The following is a 14,762-nucleotide window of genomic DNA, read 5'->3' as shown; positions in this document are numbered from 1 at the left end:
CGATCGCTGTTTGCCGGGTGTATTATACTTCTGCTGATTAACTTACACACGCCCGGGAACAGAAACTGCTATTAAACGTAAATAATACGATGCATCAACGCATTTCACGCACGACGCATTTCACAATCGATGACGTCGACGCATCGTTGCAGCACTAGACCTCATACAACAGTATAAAACAATAAAAAAGGCCATTTCATGACTATATGGGGAGTCTGCAGCAGGGGCGGAACTAGGGGGTGGCCAAGGCCACCATAAATTAATCTTTGGCCACCCCCCCTGGCCCCCTACCGCTTTTCCGGCAACTTTTTTGCGGAACCATTTCTGTACACAGTTGTTCCCATATGGACGCATTTCAACAGCGCACCTCAAACAAGTACTTCTCCACCCAAACTGAAGGTGGCTGTAATACACTCAACTTGAATTTCAACCACCAACACAATTACAGAAGAAGTAGTGTTGTTGTTGTTCGCGTGTGCTCCAACGGACCTTGCGCGTGCAGTCGGAGGACTGTCTGTTTCACGCCGCGAGAGAAGAGGTCACAGGTAAGTTAACAAGAAGAATTAAGTTCATTAACTATGTTTGAAATGTTTCTTGTCTTAATGTATGTATATTATGGCTGGCGTGCTGAAGTTGAAACAGACATGGTAAAGTTTGCGAAGTTAATTTAGGCTGTTAACTTAGCAGTATGAAAGTCGCAAGCTACAAACAGTTTCACTGTGTCAGTGTCATTTAAAAGAGCGTTGTAGAAGGCCATTAAAAGTAAAGTCAACTTTCAGTGCTGATTTAGCTTAATGGTGGTGGTCTGTCTGTGTCATATCCTTGAAAGGGAATTAAAATGTTTTGTTGGCAGCCAAATGATAATATGCAAAGTATTGCAAAGGAATATTTTTGAAATGCTTGCCCATAATGTTAAGGTTACTATATTTTGTTTTTTCTGTGATATTGTAATGTTTGTTTGATAAAAGTGCATTCTGGTATATTCTTATGTCGTGTAAATTGTCATTATGGTGTGAGCTTTATCACCAATCAAAAAGACACCACCGNTTTTTTCTTAGAAGATAAAAGACCTTAGAAATTTCTTAAAGCGGTGAATTGTGTTTTTCTTCATGAAATAGTATGCAGGACACTGTTCTAAATGCACGGCAGATATTTAATTGATGGTTCATATGATTGCACTTAATGTCTGATGGGCTAAATATGGTTAATATTTGAATGTAACTTATATATGCCTATACATTCACAACAAACACTCAAGTCTTCTGTATATTTGTATATAACTAGGCTACAGTATATTATATATTATTGTTGTACTGTACATCTGATCCAACTGTGTGTATTGTTAATTTTTCAATTCACAAAAACACTAAATAGCAGTTGCAATTGCAAATCAATTGTCTCCTGTAAGCTATGCATTAAGACAGTTAGTAGATATCTACAAATATTTTAACCTGTTCTGCATATCGTTAGTTAAGCCATGGTTTCTGTAGTAAGTCATCAATAAAACAAAAAAAAAAACATGGTTACTACACTTTTACCATAGTTAATTTTCACTGGTCCAGAAGCACTTCCAGATTCAGTTTAATTCATTTATTTACTTTTAATCTTACACATACATAATTACATTTTTGTTTAACAGTTTGATTCGGTTACAGATTTTTTTGTCATTCAACCGCCCCTTACTGGACAAATAACAGAGGCGTAAATCTGCCTTGGCCGCAAAACTGCTTGGGGCGTGAAACGGCCTGCTCCAGGTCTGCAGACCAGTGGTGGAGCCAGACAATTTTCATAGGGGTGGCCAGACTGAGACCATAGCTCACACAGTGGTAGCACAGAAACTGATATAATTTTTTTTGACACTGTGGATCTAGTAGTGTTTCTTAGTCACTCACTCATTTACTTAAACAGGCAGTGATTGCCATGTAGAATTACATCATGAAGATCCACATAAGCTTTTTAATGTATTACTAAACTGATTTTAAAAAAAGATCTGAAACAGTGTGGCATTGCAGACGGTGGTGTCTTTTTGATTGGTGATAAAGCTCACACCATAATGACAATTTACACGACATAAGAATATACCAGAATTCACTTTTATCAAACAAACATTACAATATCACAGAAAAAACAAAATATAGTAGCCTTAACATTATGGGCAAGCATTTCAAAAATATTCCTTTGCAATACTTTGCATATTATCATTTGGCTGCCAACAAAACATTTTAATTCCCTTTCAAGGATATGACACAGACAGACCACCACCATTAAGCTAAATCAGCACTGAAAGTTGACTTTACTTTTAATGGCCTTCTACAACGCTCTTTTAAATGACACTGACACAGTGAAACTGTTTGTAGCTTGCGACTTTCATACTGCTAAGTTAACAGCCTAAATTAACTTCGCAAACTTTACCATGTCTGTTTCAACTTCAGCACGCCAGCCATAATATACATACATTAAGACAAGAAACATTTCAAACATAGTTAATGAACTTAATTCTTCTTGTTAACTTACCTGTGACCTCTTCTCTCGCGGCGTGAAACAGACAGTCCTCCGACTGCACGCGCAAGGTCCGTTGGAGCACACGCGAACAACAACAACACTACTTCTTCTGTAATTGTGTTGGTGGTTGAAATTCAAGTTGAGTGTATTACAGCCACCTTCAGTTTGGGTGGAGAAGTACTTGTTTGAGGTGCGCTGTTGAAATGCGTCCATATGGGAACAACTGTGTACAGAAATGGTTCCGCAAAAAAGTTGCCGGAAAAGCGGTAGGGGGCCAGGGGGGGTGGCCAAAGATTAATTTATGGTGGCCTTGGCCACCCCCTAGTTCCGCCCCTGCTGCAGACTCCCCATATAGTCATGAAATGGCCTTTTTTATTGTTTTATACTGTTGTATGAGGTCTAGTGCTGCAACGATGCGTCGACGTCATCGATTGTGAAATGCGTCGTGCGTGAAATGCGTTGATGCATCGTATTATTTACGTTTAATAGCAGTTTCTGTTCCCGGGCGTGTGTAAGTTAATCAGCAGAAGTATAATACACCCGGCAAACAGCGATCGAGAGCCTCGGACACAGGTAGTTAGTGAATGGACGGAGGAATTCCCCCTAACGTTAAGTTACCCCCGAAATGCGATCATTACAGCATGGACACGCAATCACAAACGGACGGAGAGGGGCACGTAGATGTAGACTTTCATAATAAATGACTTTATTTTAACACTACGCTTTACATTAATGATTTACATTAATGCTATTGTACTAGTGTAAGTTAGTGTATGTGAACCTTTGCAGATTGTGACCCTGCTTAAATTACTCTTAAGCTTCAAAAAGGACAAACTATCATGAAACCACCAATGCACTTTTTATGTCATTCGATAGCTTTATGCAAGGAATAAACCAATATAGCATAATTAAGAAACTCTGACCTCCGCTGGTGCTGTCTGTCAATCTCCAGTCAGCATGCGTGTGTACGGTGACGGTCAGGACGCTACTCTTTCCAACATGTTCCAATGTTTTCATTATTCTTCATAATGACAAGATGATAGTCTATGGTTTTGTTTAAAATGTATTTTGCTAGAGACTGTGAGTTAACGTTACTCGTTGAGTGTAGCTTAGCTTATTAGAAGCACTGGAAGCGGTCTGAATATTTTGCGTCTTCATACGAAATAACTCTTTTTAAACCTCTGATTTAACTGTAAACTGTTGGATTGATGCAACTCACTATGTGTTAAACATGTAACACATCATCTCTTTTTGTTGTGTTCTAACTATTATTTACTTTGGGGAGCAAAATGATCCCCGGGACTTCAGAAGGAGTAGGTGCTTTAAGCGCGTCATTGTGCGTCCGGGATGCGCATAACTGTAAATAACGAAGCGAATGCATTAAGCGCATCATTCTGAGTTCAAGGTGCGCGGGCTCGCTTTAACGACACTCAATTACATTATGAGACTGAAAATAGAGTCGTATATTACTTGCAGGAAAAAAATACAGAGCATACAGGTGCTGGTCATATAATTAGAATATCATCAAAAATATAAATAAAATAAAAATATTTCACTAATTCCATTCAAAAAGTGAAACTTGTATATTATATTTATTCATTCAGTACACACAGACTGATACATTTCAAATGTTTATTTCTTTTAATTTGATGATTATAACTGACAACTAATGAAAATCCCAAATTCAGTATCTCAGAAAATTAGAATATTACTTAAGACCAATACAAAGAAAGGATTTTTAGAAATCTTGGCCAACTGAAAAGTATGAACATGAAAAGTATGAGCATGTACAGCACTCAATACTTAGTTGGGGCTCCTTTTGCCTGAATTACTGCAGCAATGCGGCGTGGCATGGAGTCGATCAGTCTGTGGCACTGCTCAGGTGTTATGAGAGCCCAGGTTGCTCTGATAGTGGCCTTCAGCTCTTCTGCATTGTTGGGTCTGGCATATCGCATCTTCCTCTTCACAATACCCCATAGATTTTCTATGGGGTTAAGGTCAGGCGAGTTTGCTGGCCAATTAAGAACAGGGATACCATGGTCCTTAAACCAGGTACTGGTAGCTTTGGCACTGTGTGCAGGTGCCAAGTCCTGTTGGAAAATGAAATCTGCATCTCCATAAAGTTGGTCAAAATTAGACCAGCACCTGTATATCATGCTCTAGTATTTCATAAACACATTTTTTAATGTTTTTACATTTACATTTATTCATTTAGCAGACGCTTTTATCCAAAGCGACTACAGATGAGGGAAACAATGGAAGCAATTGGAACAACATAAGGACAACAAAATTCATAAATGCAATAAAAAAACTGGTCTCATATAGCCTACCACAGTATACAGAGCTAAGTTTATTTCATTTTTTTACCTTTAATACAGTAAGTACATAAAAATCAGTTTTTTTTACTTTTAAAATTAAAACTACTTAATTAAAAGAAGATAGTGATTTTAATGTAAACACGGATTAAAATGTTAAAACAACAATATTTATTTATAATATGTAGTGGAGTAAAAAGTATGATTTGCTTTATAATGTAAGAAAATAGTAGAACTTATTGTTTATTTGCAAAGTTTGCCAAAGGATTAATAAAGTAATCCAAAAATCTTTATTAGATTAATAAAAAAAAATAATCGTAGATTAGCGACTAATCGAAAAAATAATCGCTAGATTAGTCGAACAATTAAAAAATCGTTAGTTCCCTAATGAGGTCTACTTTGCAGTTGTGTGTTTTACATTCAAAAACATCAATTTCATAAGAATAGGCTATTTTCTACACGGTTTTTGAGGCGGCTAACAAACGCTGGTTTTAATAGGTGGCCGCATTTGAAGACTGGAGTACGCCATCTTATGATTGGATAGCAGTTTGCGTAGTAATTAGTTGGAGCCTTCTGTGAATTGGTTAGACACCCTAGTGAAAATTAAATATATTAAATTTAGCCAGGAAGATCTATTAGACTTCACAGTCTCTTCTTCAGGAGACTGAATTTGAAATATTTATTTATGCCAAGTATATTGTCACGGTCCCACCGTCTTGTTTATGAAATTCTAGTCGTGTGGTGGGATCGGGGCAGAGTCCTTAGGTTATGTGTGGAGAGAAACATATTTTGTCGTTTGACAATAATATACGTTCTTCCAGTGTCTTGTCATTGGCCCCATTCCTCTCTGTTTCCTTGTCATCTTCCCTGAGTGTTTAATTACCCACACCTGCCCCGTGTCATTATCCCTTGTTTGTCTTACCTATATATACCCTCATGTTTCTTTGTCCTGTGTTCGGTCATTGTGTTTGGTGCTGTGCTATTGTCTGTCTGTTCTCGTCGCATGTATTGCCTGTTCCTGTTGTATTTTGAGTCTAGTCAAGTAAGTTTAGTGTTTAGTTATAGTTTGTCAGTGTTTCTCAGTTTAGTCCAGTTTTAGTCAGTCTATGTTCTGTTTGAGTTTCCTGTTTTCTTATTTACCCCATCGTGGGTCTTTGTTTTGTGTTTATTTTCTGTTAAATAAAGCTTTCTGTTAACCCCTTCATCCCCGTGCCTGCAATTGGGTTCTTACCTCACGACAGAATCGACCACAGAACCCAGCGGGCAGCAAAGGACGGCACCGTCGTCCTCGCGGGCCGCCCAAGCCCACTTGCTGCTGGGGTTCGTCAGGGGAGTTACGGGAACCGGGAGTTCGCCGGGGCATTCTCGACGGTGGCGAGGTCTCTGAGTTTGGCGAGGCGGAGTTGAAGGGATCTTCAACTGCTGCCTCACTCAGCGCCTCGCCCCGTCGGAGAAGAGGCTGCTGGCTCCCCTTGGGTTCGCGGACATGGTCAGGTTCGTGACCAACCGGGACGGTCCCGAGGGTGAGGTTCCACTCGGAGCCCTCACCCCACGGTCGACCGCTCCGGAGGGCCTCGTCCTGGCTGCCGCTGCCCGGGGGGACTCAGTACCCTTCGGCTTGAGTTCCACGGTCCCCGGTTCTCCTGGCGGCGCCTGTGGCGAGTGGGTGAGGTGTGACCCGGGGATGACGTCTGCGGTCTCCTCCGACGCGGAACTCCCTCCGGTCCCCACGGATTCGCCAAGGTCGGCTATGGATCCGGTGGTGCGGAGAAGGAGGGAGAGGCGCAGCGGAGGGAGCGTCCAGCCGGTGCAGCCGGCATCCAGTCCGGTGCAGCCGGCGTCCAGTCTGGTCCAGCCGTGTCCAGTCTTGTGTCCAGTCCGTGTCCAGTCTTGTGTCCAGTCTTTGTCTAGTCTGTGTCCAGGCCGAGTCCAGTCTTGTGATCCAGCCGCGTCCAGTCGTGATCCAGCCTGCGTCCAGTCCGTGATCCAGCCGGCGTCCAGTCCGGTGATCCAGCCGGCGTCCAGTCGCCGGTGATCCAGCCGGCGTCCAGCCCGGTGATCCAGCCGGCGTCCAGCCCGGTGATCCAGCCGGCGTCCAGCCGGTGATCCAGCCGGCGTCGTTCCAGCCGGCGCTCATCGCCCTGTCCAGCCGGCCTTCCAGCCGGCGTCAAGCCCTGTCCAGCCGGCTCCCGTGGGAAACTGCCAGGGCCAAAGACTGTCCCCCGAGGACTCCCCCTAAGTCCCCCAGGACTCCGCGCCCTCGAGCGCAGCCGGGGACTGGGACTTTTCCCCACCCCTATGGACTGCCCCCTATGGGCCCTTGTTTGGTCCCTCCCCCCTCCCATGTTTGTTATTTTTGATGTCTCACCCAAGTCCTGTTGTTGTCTTGTCATGTTTACCCTTGATTTTGTTTTCTTTGTTTTGCCTTGTCCTGTCTGTCTCCCAGTCTGTCATGTCTGTTTGTCAACCCCTTGGTGAACACCTGGGGGTGTTCATTAAGGGGGGGGGGCTCTGTCACGGTCCCACCGTCTTGTTTATGAAATTCTAGTCGTGTGGTGGGATCGGGGCAGAGTCCTTAGGTTATGTGTGGAGAGAAACATATTGTTGTCCGTTTGACAATAATATACGTTCTCTCCAGTGTCTTGTCATTGGCCCCATTCCTCTCGTTTCCTTGTCATCTTCCCCTGAGTGTTTAATTACCCACACCTGCCCCATGTCATTATCCCTTGTTTGTCTTACCTATATATACCCTCATGTTTCTTTGTCCTGTGTTCGGTCATTGTGTTTGGTGCGTGTGCTATGTGCTGTCTTGTTCTCGTCCAGCGTTAGTATTATTGCCTGTTCCTGTTGTATTGTGAGTCTAGTCAAGTAAGTCTTTTAGTGTTTAGTTATAGTTTGTCAAGTGTTTCTCAGTTTAGTCCAGTTTTAGTCAGTCTATGTTCTGTTTGAGTTGTTTCCTGTTTTCTTGATTTACCCCATCGTGGGTCTTTGTTTTGTGTTTATTTTCTGTTAAATAAAGCTTTTTGTTAACCCCTTCATCCCCGCTGCCTGCAACTGGGTTCTTTCACCACGTTCATGACAGTATACTGAAAATACATTTACATCTTATGTACTTAATGAAAATACACTGCGATTGTATTTGTGATATACTAAATTGGTATACCTAAAGTCTGCTAAATTGGAACAACTAATTTTGTACTTAATATACTTTAATTGTGCAGAAATAGTGCTGAAGTCCAACTAAAGATACATTTAAGTGTATTTGATTGTGCTAAACTGGAACTATTGCAAGTATGCTTCAGGTACACTTTAAATATCTTGCATTGAAAGATTGATTTGATAAAAAATCATAAAATGCTTATCAAAAGTGACATTAGAACAAATTTTTATTTCAACACAGGCTTAATATGAAGAAATGTGCATTGTGCATAAATAGTACTCCAAATAAAGTTTAATTATAATTTTATATCAGTAAATCATGTCACTAAATATCTTAATACATTTAAACTATACTTAGTATGAAATAAATGCATTTTAAATTAATTGTTTTTTTACTAGGGACGTAACGTTAGGTTACACATTATCAGGGCATATCAAGCTATCTCTAACAAAGAAATAGTGACGCATAGTACAAATATGCTTTACTCACATAAGATTGCTGCGCCATTCCTGTTGGATTCAATATTGACGGCACAGCACTGCTTTTCAATTTTAGTCTCTCCGCAAATCCAGCGTCGACCTGGGCCTTGTTCACAAAGGAATCTGCGGTGAAATGAAGTGAACAAACACTCAATGTTTTACCCACGTGAGCTGAAACGTCTTTAAAAATAAACTTTCCGTGCAACTTGTGTTACTTCAGTACTGTCATGCGCGAACCAGTGGGCGGGGCTAGAGAAGTAGTCGTTGATATTCTTCTGTGGAGGCGGTGTCATAGATAAGTGCATTCCAGGACCTGGCGTTCGCTGGGCCTAGTGTCAATAACAGTTGTGATTTCAGTAACAAGGGCGTTTTCAGTTCTGACACTTACAGGATGTTCACTTGAATATGATTCCCTCTTATATAACAAAAGCTCGGGTTAAAATTGATGTCTTAATTCATGACACCTTTACGAATTACTATATTATTTTACAACTTACGAGGCGTAATATACAATTTTATTACGGTTATTTAAACGAGACAGCAATATGGCCCGTAAATGCGACCTCTGAAACAAGCTGCTGATTGAGTTATATTTGAAACAAAAAAAACACTGCAAAGTATAAATTATCAGATAAACATACAGTGTAAGAGTAAGTATCTGGCAACTCCTGTGAGCGTGGAGTCTGAGGAGGAGGAGGGGCAGGGAAAAACCCTGGCCAATATTTTGAATTTGGTCTGCGATACCGAGCTCAACAGCTAGGTGCCAATGTTACATACAGCTCCTTTAAATCATAATACAATCTGCTGTTATTAATTCTGTCATTGTTATTATTATGTATTATTATGTTATCTGCAATGCTTATGTCCATGTAAACCTATAAAAGTATTTATAGTGCAAAAATGATGTCATTTACATCACATTTTCCCTCTTCAGGTCCCTGTGCTTCACTTGAGAATAATTACATTTTTCCATTAAGAACTTAGAAACACTTTAGGGTCAAAAATTCAGTGACCTTGCCGAGGTTCTGCTTGAAATGCTGAGCTGATAAGAGTGAGAGGAATTAACAGCCTTTTCATTAACCCCTGCTTTCAACGGTGAATGCACTTCACTTCATGAAGTTAATGTATTCAAGTTAATGAAGCTAATTTCAGCATTTTATAATCTCTGTTTGTTTGTTTCGCAGGATGGTCTGTTTGTTTTATTAACATTTCAAGTTGTTCTGAAACGCTTGTAAACAAATGGAAGTTTACCAAACATGTTCCAGTTTTTGCAACAAATACAGATTATATTCTGACAATTTACAGTACATTAGCACCTGGGGTGGTTTAATGTCAAGAAAACACCATAATTACTATTACTAATGTTTTATTATTTTGCTGTAAGCCTCATACATTCTGTGGAAAAAACTTTTTTTGTCATGAATGTAAATTTTCTTATACGGTATAATAGCTTTCAATAGCAATATGCCATCAGAATGCAGACATGCTTTTGGAAAAAGATATTATCTGGCAAATACATTAACCTGTTACTATATGTGCGCGATTTATTGTTATGTTATGTCCAAATATGTATTTTAATGGATTTGATGGATTGAAATCTCAAATCAAATCTTTGGATTTTACAGTGCAGCAAATTACAGCTTTATGCTTTTTTCACCTTCATGTGTATATTGCATAGTGCAAAGTTGCCAAGTTGTCTGACAGCTCCATTTTTAGATGTTGCTGTATAGTCAACTGAGCAAGTTAAACCTTTTTACCCAGAACATTATAGAATAGCATTCCTTAAAGAAAAAGAATTTACGAATGAAGAATAAAAGCGGATCAGCACAACTGCTCCACAGCTTTCTTTTTAAATGATAAATAATACATAAAAAAGGAATAATTTTACACACTTGCTTAAGGAACATCACTGGCCCCCATTCACAAGTGTATGGATGCCAGTTAACAACATTCTTCAAAATATATTCTTTTGTATTCTGCGAAAGAAAGAAAGTCATACAGGTTTGAACCAACCAGGAATGACAAGAGGGTGAGTAATTGATGACCACATTTTTATTTTTGGATGAACTATCACTTAAACATTCAATTTTGTTATTTTCAACGCACAGAAATACTATAATATCAGACATGGGATTTGCTAAATCCAGGCTTTACTTATTCTGCATTAAATGAGCTCAGACTGAGTTAATAATGGAGTTCAGAACGTATCATACCTCCCTCTTTAGAAATGGGGAGGTCAGAACGTACTGCTCCTGGTGTGTGCATCCACATTTTAAGTATTGCTGGAACAAAACAGCCGCACAACAAACGTTTCATTTATTTAATTACATAACAAAACAGCTTCTTGTTTAAACTATGAGCCCACAATGCAGCATATAAACTTTTACTTTATTGTAATGCAGTATCAAAGTTGCATAAAACATCCATGCTTCCATAAAAAAACTATTGAGAAGAGCAAAAATATAATCTGCAACCAGTCATGTAACAGAAGAGCCTAAATGAGTAGGTACCTTGCCGCCTGTTAATAATTCATTGTTAGCCCATGGTATATTATAATCACTTCTGGTGATCAATATTTCACATCACATGTGGGAAGATGGCATCAATGCTCATCAAAACCAGCAGCAGACATCCCAACATCAGAAAGCCATCTCAAGGAAGCTATATGATGCTCTTCCTGAATGGCATGAGAATCATCTCAGCTGCTAAAGATCACTGATCTTAATAGATTACTGTATGCTGACATTCTCCAAGAAAGAGAGAGGTTTCACTCTGAGCAAGAAATGAGATGTGAACTCATGAAGAGCAGCAAATGCTGTGTGTGCATTGCTTAAGCCAGGGGTTCCCAAAGTGGGGGTCACAAGGCCGCGAGGGCAGGGGTCGCAAGATGATTTCCAGAAATCTTTTTTTTATTATTAGAAATAGCATATGTAACAAAATATAAAAATATTAGTTAAGTTAAAAATAAAACCAGGCAAATAAAAAGCCATCAGCCTTAGGAATTTCTTCCCCCTCGATCATGACCCCAGGTGAGTACGTCACATTAACAACATTAGCAACCAAGGTTAGGTGCAGCAAGTCCATTTACAGCACCACGTTAAACAGTCCCATGTGCACGCAGATTATTTTTCAGGCTTTAAATTTAGGATATACTTATTTGTCGAAATGAAACGTTGATTAATATCGACCAAAGGCAATGCAGGGAGGCCAGCGGAGGAGGGCGGAGAAGTGCCGCAGTCAGAGAGGCCATCGTCCTCAGGTACGAAAAGAGGCACAACCATCTGCACTCGAATCAGTTTGATGAAATTCGACCATCTCTAGTAATAGTTCATATTTATGTATAACAACAAGTAAAGTAATGAGTAAATATCTATAAAATAATATTATTTTAGACTGTGCTCTTTCGTGTTGTCATTATGCAGGTTTGGGTAGAATAGGTGCATGTGTGCATTTTCGTGAAATGTTTGTATACTTTAATCACCTCCGAGGATAGTGGGGGTCTCGAGTCACTGGCACTATTATTTTGGGGGTCGCGGGCTGAAAAGTTTGGGAACCCCTGACTTAAGCAACCACTTCACCACAGGGAATTATGCTAATTGAGTAACGCCCACAAACACGCCTCCCAAAAATATTGCTTAAGGCAATTTGCATTCTAATTCCCTATCCTGCCGGTCGGTTCTAAGTGCTAGGCTGTGGAGGATGAAGCATGCTTAATTGGAAGTGTACAACACATCACAGCGCTCCATCACAATCACCCGAAATGCAGAAATTGGTTTGAATGCCGACGGGTCTGGATATTTGCCCGGTTATATTTCTCTTCTGAATCATTTGATGAATTACTGTATGCTGCCATGATGACTAGACCATTAACACAAGCATATCTTTTTAAATGAAGAATATACTTGATTCTAGCGCTTTTAAACTAAACTGCCAGAAAACACTTCATGCCTAAAGCACAACTGTAGTGACTTTGCCCTCAGTGACAAACGTTTTATAACACCATATAACAAACTTAAGATCTCTGAAAATGTTTAGCAAATGGATTCCCCTCAAAACAAACATATATTTCAAGGAAGGAATTTAACTTGGAGGTCATGAAACGGAATACATCAAGTTCCTCAAAGCTGAACATAAATTGGTGGAGAAGCGTCTCCAAGAATATTAATCTTAATCTTATATTCATTAAAAGCTAATTAATTTCAGCCCAAAGAAAAGCACGGCTGCTATGAGGGAATGAGAAGGTTGAGAATGCAGAAGACAGATAAGGCCAGCAGAGAGTTTGCTTCAAGGGAAATTTTAACATTAAACAGAATGCCTCGACATAATTAAGAGGGCACAGAATCCACTCCACATATCGAATACTGTTTTTTAATGAAACACATTTCACTCTGCCATATTTAAGTGAATGATTAATGCATAATTATTCCTCTTGCTCTCCAGATTGAGAGGAATATGACGCCAGTCTTTATGTTTTGCAGTGCAAGAGCAACAGCTAAGTTGAGGGTACACTGTAATGAAATCTGGAACATGTTAACCCGCAAGAGTGTCTTTGAATCACCTGTACATGTACGACTACCATAGGCATCGGAACCCACACACTTTTTAAGACCATTGATATTGGACCCACTCTCTAATTTAATGCATAAATTGTTTACTTATCAGAGCGACGTCTGTCAAATCCATTCCACTTGAGAAATGCCTCATAAATTAAACTAATAAATTCCACGTTTTAGCTACAGTACACCCTTTACTTCCACACTGCTGCTTCCTCAAATCCATTTGTGCTTCTGACGCCGTGCACTGACAAAGCAAATAGCAAAGAAAAATCTCACTCACTTCAAAGGACATTTGAAAATCTGTAATTTTACTGCAATTCATTTTATAAGGCTTAATACATAAATCATACTTTGTACAATCATACTGGAATCATGAGCAATAGTACATAAAAAAAATTATGAGAACTACATTTTGTTCGCTGCCCAGAAAAATTTGATAGAAAGTTTTTGTCACGATTATGCTTTGTTTTGGTTTAGTTCTCTGTGTTCTGTTCTCCTGCCTCCTTGGTTGTTTATTGCCCCACACCTGTTTCTGTTCTCCCTGATTGCGTTCTCCCTTGTATTTAAAGGAACAATACGGCATTTTTAGGAGGATCTATTGACAGAAATACAATATAATATACAAAACTATTTCTTCAGAGGTGTATAAAGACCTACGTAATGAACCATTAAGTTTGTTATACCTTAGAATAAACTGTTTATATCTACATACAGAGCGGGCCTACATACATTGAATTCGCCGCCATGTTTTGCACAGCAGCCCTAAACGGACAAACAACTCTACAACACGCATTTCCTCTTCCTCTCCGCTGCGGTATCGTGGTGAAACGGATCACGGGAAGATCCGTTTTTTCACACAAAATGTTGCTGAAGTTGATATTTTCCAATGAGATGTCACAGTAATAGGAAAAACAGTAACTTGACTTTACTGTAGCAAATCTAGCTAGATGTTATCATTTAGGAATTCCATACATCAAAACAAATTTACAAGAACACTTTATGAATATTTAAAATCACTGTAAATTTGATAGACAGGGTTTTAAAAAGTTATCCATTTTCATGATGTCATAATTACCAGGCCATCTAATTTCGTATGAAATCTCATATTCAATATTGCTGCCCATTATGTGGTCAGCATGCAATGAAAACCCCTCTTTTAAGCACATAAACCACATATCAAACCATCACTGGTGAAATAAGGTGAAAGCAGTGGAATGTATCTGAGCTGACAGCATTGCATTCAGCGGTCGACCTCTTCTTTCAGGCACTCGGGCACCATGGAGCGAGCCGCTCAGATACCCGTCACCATTCTGCTCTCAACATCCCAGCAGGGGAGTCCCTAATCAGACTGCAGAATGAAGAATTTGTGGGGGCGACTACAAAGGTTGAGATGTATTCCAATTTCAGCTACATGGGAGAGCGGCTGCTCGGTGCTGCCTGCTAAAAGCATAGGGGGTCTTTTTAGACAAGATCTCCATACTTACTTAGAATTGAGATGAATGGCTTTGTGCTGTAACCATGAGCCATGCCCATTTTTGGGGCAGCGTAGCTGTCAATCACAGAGTTTATGATTAAGATATCAAAAATATGATGTGATCTGGCGTGTTGGACAGATTCAGAAATTTAGCATTATTCTACATTATTCTTTATGCTTTTTGGCATGACAAAATCCGAAAAAAGCAGACATGTTTATCATACCATTAATTTTAATTTTGCTTTAATTTAATGCAGATTCTCTTTGGAATTTCTG

The sequence above is a fragment of the Triplophysa rosa genome, linkage group LG5, assembly GCF_024868665.1.
Source record: "Triplophysa rosa linkage group LG5, Trosa_1v2, whole genome shotgun sequence".
Classification (NCBI taxonomy): domain Eukaryota; kingdom Metazoa; phylum Chordata; class Actinopteri; order Cypriniformes; family Nemacheilidae; genus Triplophysa; species Triplophysa rosa.
Note: the sequence above shows the minus strand (reverse complement) of the source record.